This window comes from Callospermophilus lateralis, chromosome 15 (genome assembly GCF_048772815.1).
Source record: "Callospermophilus lateralis isolate mCalLat2 chromosome 15, mCalLat2.hap1, whole genome shotgun sequence".
Taxonomy (NCBI): Eukaryota; Metazoa; Chordata; class Mammalia; order Rodentia; family Sciuridae; genus Callospermophilus; species Callospermophilus lateralis.
The window spans coordinates 16,059,589-16,067,698 of NC_135319.1; positions in this window are offsets into that span (position 1 = coordinate 16,059,589).

Sequence of the window (8,110 nt, forward strand, 5' to 3'; positions counted from 1 at the left end):
TGTACACAGTAAAAATGTACAATGTATTTGTTGACTTGGGTGGGAGCAAATTTGACAACTAGATGCACAGGAAAACTTCAAAAATTTGATAAGCTAGCTAGCTCTCTCTTATATGACTTTTTTAAAAATTATAGTCCTCTTGACATAGAAGGGTTAGAAGTAGCTCCCTTGGTTGTAGAGGGATGATGAAAAATTCACAAGTTTTAAATTGCATGGTACTCTGAGTAGCATGATGAAATCTTATGCTGTCCCTATTCCATCCCACTCAGAGTATGAGTCATCCATTTGTCTGACATGACATGTATGTTATGTTTCATAGAGACTCAGTTTGGGAACAGAAATGGAGCAGTAATGCATTCCCTACCAGTAGAATAAAATATGTAGTTTGTCAATTTTTAAAGTTTCTCTCTTAGAACTGGGTTTCATCACAATAATGAAAAAAATAAACTGGTCCCTTCAATACATAAGCAAAATATATATAGTTTTATTAATTTGCTCCAGTAGGAAGACCACATCTGGACAGCAGCTGTAACAAGAGTCACTATCTAATTAAACTGATGATTATTTACTGTCATTCTTAAAGTCCCATCTGTCTATTGAGTCAATTGAAGTGGATAATTAAATGATGTTGTGTTATTAGCCATCACTTTATGTCTTTCCAGGTTTTAATGTGGAAAAATCTCTACAGTTTCAGAACAAATGAGTTATTTGCAGAGTTGTGTGTGTGTGTGTGTGTGTGTGTGTGTGTGTGTGTTGGTATTGTTTGTTCCTTTGATTTGTTGTTGTTTTGGTCATCAACAACAGTCTTGAGAGGTTTCTTCTTGTTCCAAAACACATTCTAAAATAATCTGTATATTTGTTTAAATTTTATAATATCTTGAGAAATTACAATATGAAATCATGTGATATACTTGGACATTTTGGTCAACATTTTAATTATCAATGAAATCCCATAAGCTCTTATGTTTACTTGCAGACTAAAAATGTCTGTAGATTATAAGCATTTTAATAGCTTATATTTAAATCTGATATTTTCTCAACATATCATTTTTTTTCTCATGACCAATGACTGATAATTGTCTAGAGTCTATTGGTAAAAAGTAAAACAATCAGTAAAATATATTTGTTGTGTTACTTATGTTCAAAAATCAGCAATTAATTGCTGTACTTTTAATTCTTAAGCAATTTGGTTTATGTACTGGAGATATAATACTATTAAACCGGAAATGGATAAAATTAAATCTTTCATTCCAAGTATTTATTTAATCAGATAAATAATATTTTATTCTCCTGTGATTCCTTATTGTTTAGTGTTTTCAAAGTTGGGTTTGAAAGTGGAAGGGATCTCACTCTTTCCCTCCAATTCTCTTTTCAAATGGTTATAATGGTATCTTCCCCAATTTCTTAGTGAATACACATCTATTTCCAGTGATATTCAATTTTTAAACATTTTTCTTGTTTTTAAGTGAAATTTGGTTCCTTTTTTTTTTTCTTTTTTTTGTGGGGGGGTTGGTATTGGGAATTGAACTCAGGGTCACTCTAATACTGAGGCACATTTTCAGCCCTATTTTGCATTTTATTTAGAGACAGGATCTCCCTGAATTGCTTAGTGCCTTGCCTTAACTAAGGCTGGCTTTGAATTCCTGATCCTCCAGCCTCAGCATCTGGAGCCACTGGGATTACAGGTGTGGGCCACCTAGCCTGATGAAGTTTGATCCTTTTCTCAGCTAAAAAAATTTTATTGACTAAGTACAAAGTGCCAAAATCTGTCAAAAGTGTTGAGATGCAAATAGCTTAAAGTTATATTGCTGAAACAGACATATATTTAAAAACATGACATAAGAATTTGAAATAAGAAAGAATAAAAATAAAGGGTACAGATATAAAGTCAAGATTGACAATTAATCTTCACTAGTTTGAGAAAATGTACTGAAGGAAGTGTTACCTGAGTCATGTCTTGAAAGGTAAAGAGGATTTTCTAAAACATGAGGGGCATTCAGCTTGGAAAAAAAGGCAAACACAGAAGTTTATGAAGGGTCTACCATAATTTGAAAGTAAATGTTTAATCAACAGATAATAACAATTTATTTGGAGTCAAACATTTTAATATCTGAAAAAAAATTCATGTCATATAAATCCATATTTACTAAAACATTTTTTTGTTTATATATGTATTTCATCTCCATTTGTAACAAACATGAAGAATCCTTATATAAACACTCTGGTATAATTTTTCCAATACTTTGGACATAACATAACATTCGTTATCTTTGTAATGTGTCTTTTATATTGCAATCACTTAAGTCACTCTTTCAGTAAAATCAGGCATTTCCTTTTATTAACTTGACCTACTCATTTATTGAGTTGAATGGCCAATCTGGGAACCTAGAAGAAAATGAATTCATGTTATTTTCATTAAAAAATATAATTAATTATCAGGGAAATGTAAACATTTAAGAATAAAAGACAGGAAGCAAAGAAATAACAGCAGCTATGGGACACACAATCATTACTTAAATCTTCCAACAAAGGAATGAAAAATTGACTTTTGTGAAGCATATTTGTATTGTTTTCCTAAACTGATTTATTTATTTACCTTTAAGAATTGTAAGGAAAATAGAAGGAGACACAGAGGCCAGATGCAGAGGCAGGAAAGGGAAAGAGTGGATGTGCCTCCAAGCAGCCTTGGTTATTTATATCAGAAGATACATAGGTCATTAGTACCATGACTACGTTATTATTTACTATCCTTTAATCCAAGGTGCTAGATAACATAGAGCTCTTTTCTCCCAGGATATTACCATAGAAACTAGATACTGCACCTGTATAGTTGCCTTACTAGCTTCCAGGAGAAATTGATCAGCATTCCATGCATGGGAAACAGAGTGCCTGTTACCCCCAGGGATTTTGCTCACCAGAGGAACGCTTCCCTGTACATTTCCACAGTCAGAATACCTATAAAGAATGCTCAATCTCTAGGTAAATAAAGTAGGAGGAGAAGACAATCTTGTGAGTCAAGTTACAAAACACTGGGTTTAGTTTATTTTCCTCACTAGCACCAGAAATAAGCATGCAGCAAACAAAAAATAAAATAAAATAAAAAATAAACCACAGGATGTGTGGCTTCCTAAAGATTTATCTTATTCAATCTTGTGTAATCTAAAAAAATATAGAAAAGACAAAAAAAAAGGAGGGGGAAGAAAGCTCTGAAATTGTTGAAGAAACAAACAAGGATCTCAGATTACCTTTAGATTGACCTAGTATTTCAAGTTTTCCTTTCAAAATCCTTCAAAATTTTATATTCTTCTCTAGAAATTATAGGTGAGTATTTATGAACATTTTCAAACAAACTTCTTTGCATTTTCTCAAATTTAACAGAAGGTTAATCAATCATTTAGGATGTAGTCTTTCCTTGAAGAACTAGAGCAAAAATTAAATGTATATAATAATTATTAATAATTATTGCATCTTAATATTATGCAAAACGTATTTGTCTTGTAGTGATTCAAAAATATACAGTAATTAATTCGAATTAAAAATGAGAGTAAAACCATGGTTAAAATGACACAAATTTTTAAAAGAACTCTACCTGGAGACATACATATGTATACATATAAATTTGTGAAATTCAAATTTAATTATATTATTTTAATTGTATTTATAAATTACATTGAATCTCCTCTCCTATTATTATATTAATTTTATATTAACATTAACATTGTGTACTAGTAATAATTGTAAATTTTCTATGACCCTATGATTCAAACATATTAATTACTTAATATTTATGAACATTTTAATAAAATGTGTGGCTATTGAGTAGAGTAGATGTAATTAAACTTCTTCTGGAACAAACTGTAATTAAAATTTTTAACATCCTCAATGTCCTTAAAACAATGACTATAACAATATAATTAATAAAATAGATTTTCACACTCATATGAAAATAAAACACTTCAGAATCTAGCATAAATGGTATCCATCTTGAACTTCACAGATTTTAATAATAATTGGGAACATATTGTAGTACAAAATGATAATCATTTTCTGACCACTGTTTTTGCTTTATTTTACTAGAATATTTATAATATAGATTTTGAGCACCCATTTACCCAGAGAAAAATGCAGCATAAATAGAAAATTATAATTTATTTTTTTTCAAATTTTAGACATTATGTTAAGTAAGAAACAAAATTATTTTATTTAGGGGTAAGTTTTTTAAAGAAAAAAGCAAAATGCCTACAAAATACAGCATGTATACTTACCAATAATATTTTTTGATTTTCTTTGTTCACTGAAATTCTTCTTTTAGATTTATTTAGATATAGAGTTCTACTATATAATTATACTTGCATGTGAAACATTAAGGGAAACATTATTGAGGATATAATGTGAAAATGTTTCAAATTTTTTTTTCACTTACAAAGTACAGATTTTCTAAATAACTTTTCTTTTAAGAATATCAAATTCTTTGTTTCCCTTCAATTCTGTGCTTTTTGACGTTGATAGTTTTTATACTATGGTTTGTATGGGAAATCTAAAGTGTCATGACATTTTAGAGGTGGGGACCTGAGGGATATTCCTTAATTACTGGTTTTCTGATATAATTTATTTGCAGAACAAGTTGCTATAAAAACCCATTTCTGACTTCAGAGTCTCTCTGGAATCTTATTGCAACATGAATTTTATTTTTCACATACCCAGCTCAACTGAGATAATACTCCCAAGGTCTGAATAGAGTTCAGCATCATATCTTTGAACTTCCAAAACAGTGTCCTCTTTTCTTTACCCCGACTCAGATATTTTGTTATAATGAAGAAAATCTAAATAATGCAGAAGGTTAATCTTTTTCTTTAAAAAAAATTGATTCTAAGATGGTTTTGACATTGTTTTCCCAATATTTTTTATATCTGTTGCTCATGTTTTAAAATTTGCCTTGTTTGGCATATTGTTTAATTGCCTCCGGGTTCCATTCCCATTACCTAATCAAACAAACTAACAAACAAAAAAACAAACAAATAAATAAAATAAATAGATATCTCACCATTTACCACCGCATGGATTAATGTGGAACACATTCTGCTAATTAAAACTAGGTGCAGAAAGAAAGCACTGAATGACCTCACTTGTATTCTGATTCTATAAAACAAAGCAACAAGGAAAAATCCCTCAAATACACAGTGATAGAAAATAACAATGTCTTCCAGGGTAGGGGAGTGAGGGGGGAAAACTAGGAGAATTTAGGTTAAAGGATACAAAGTAGCACTTATGTAGTATAAACAATTCTAGATATCTATTGTACAGCATGAGTAGTATAGTTACTAATGTTGTATTTTTCCTAAAAATATATATTTTATGTGTTATCATCTCTCTCTCTCTCTCTCTCTCTCTCTCTCTCTCTCTCTCTCACACACACACACACACACACACACACACACACACAACCTGAGTAATTAAATGGAGTGATGTTTATGCCACTTTGTTTGGCTAAACCAAGCATTTTCCTAACTATATGTATAACAAAAAAACATGTTGTCGAGTTCAAATACATAAAATGAAGTTTTTATAAACTGGACATTAAGTGTTTGTATCATTTTATTATTTATGCATTCATTATTTTAGAAAGGAACTCCAGTGGTTCTACATCTTCTTTAGATGTGTCAAGCTTCTCTATTAAACTTGAGACATTTACATTGGGAGAGCAAACAGTGTCATTATTGTAGTACTTGGCAACAGTATGATAGGATTGTACAGTTTTTTTTTCTTATTTTGATAACAATAAATCCTGTATTACTATTTCATAGGAAAGAAGTAAATATTGTTTTAAATTAGCAGGTAATGCAAATATCAATATTTTAAATACTTCAGTTATTCAATGTGATTTTAAATCCAAAGAAAATGAATCTAATTCATTATTTTGCCCTTAAAGCTTAAGAGCACATCCCAAAATGAATAGAAAACTTAGAGCACGTTTGTTTTATATAGGAAAAAAACACTCACATTGCTAAATAAATCAATATATAATCATAGATTATAACAACGCACACCAAATATTCTAATATTATTCTTTCTAAAGTTTAAGGAATGTGAGAGAAAAATTAAGTTATTTGTAAATTTTAGCTTGTAGAATCCTGTAATTCTAGAAAGTAGACTCTGTCTTAATTCAACATGAAGAAATTGGTATTTTTTACAGAGTTTAAATATTCTGTATTCTGTGGTCCATTGTAAATCTTATTTTTTTTTTTTCAATTAGACAACTTTTACTAAATGAGAAAACTACATTTAAAATGTGCTTTAAAACAAAATGGAATTAGGAAAAAAAGACATATGCATTTTAAAGAACTTTTGCACTGTGCTGAAAATCAAATATTTCTTGCAGTAATACAATGTGCCAATCCATAAAATGTAAGTTAACAGAATTCTCAATTTAACATTTTCAAAGACAATATTAAGGTCAAGAATTTCACGTCTATGGTAGCACATATAGAAGGGTATTATAAATATGATGTCCATCCCTGTGAAGCTTACAAATTTGACAATGCTCAATAAAAGATTTTAGAATCACATCCAATGAATCACAAACCTGTGTCCTATAAGTTCTCCTTCTAAAATCTTTATGTTGACTTTTCTACTCCTTGCCATTTGTTAATTCTAGTGTTGCTTGGTTGTTTAATTATTTTGGGCTTGTTTTGTTTGTTTGTTTGTTTTTGCTAGAATAATGGCAACTATTTTTAATTTTTTTTCTGAAACATTTTTAAAAGTGAAACATGGGAAGAGCTTTAAAGACATTCACCAACTATTATTTTCCTTTACTTATCTATTTGCTCTTACTAAGAAAACATGCCTCATTACAGTAAAAGGAATTTTAGAGATTGATAGTTTTTAAAATATGCAAACTATTCAATCCAATAATTTTTAATCAAACAGTTTGGGCATACATACAGCTGATAGTGAATATTTTGCTTTTTACAGAAATTGCCACTGATTTGGATTTGTGCACTCTAATTTTTAACTTATTGATGCTCTATTGTGCAGTAGCATTTCATTTAATTTTAAGATAAGGCTCATATAGTATATCACCCAACTAGTTGGTAATGTGATTATGTGGTACCTTGGCTTTAGGTTTTAATTCGCACGAAACACCTTTTGGCATGCCTATTTCCTGATAACACCCTCACCTGCATCAGTTTTGTTTTTGGGGTTTTTGTTGTTTGTTTGTTTGTTTGTTTTTAGATCCACAGAACATGAGAATCCTTTTTTTGACAAGCCTTGGAAAGCTGACACTATTTTCCTCCCTCTGTACGAAGGATGTATTTAAAATGGATGCTGGTCAGTGGGACATATTGTCAACTATGGGTATTGGGTGCTTCACTGTCTAATATTGCCATGTGAATGTTGTATACGATTGTAAGGCTGTGTCACTAAAGATTTAATTCTGGTTTTTCATAATCAAAGGTCATATGATATTGTATAGATATGCTTTGTAGTGAACTATAGTAGCAATAATTTCTGTACATGATCAAGAGTTTATTGCAGCATTTCTTGTTTTTGTTTTGTTTTGTAAATCTTATTTGTATGAGGAATTAAACTCAGTGGAAAGGAGTTTTATATAATAATTTCCCAAAACAGAAATTTTATTTAGATATTTAGGAAACTGCATCAGTATTTCTGCATAAGTATAGTTTTAAGTGGTTAATAAATATTAAGCTTATTCATACATATATTAGAAGTTTAAATTTTAGTCATGAATTTAAATTGACCAAAGTGATTACAGAGAGTTTGTATCTATATGTGTATAGATATTTTTGTTGTTTTCATATTGAATGATGTTAATTTTCAGCTAAAAATCAGACTTACACTGTAGTTTTTGATTTCAGGAACTCATTTTTTTAATATATTAAGAAGTTATTGCATCAATATCATCAAATATCTATTCTTCCTCTCTGTCTTGTTCTTTTTCATTTATTTTCAACTGAAATTATTTCTGAAAAACAATTCAGGTGATGGAATTTCGATTTCCAACAATTGTCTCATGAAAATTGCCACGGTTTTGCTTCTAAATGATTGTGAATCATATTGTTTCATGGCAATTTATTAAATATCAACTTTT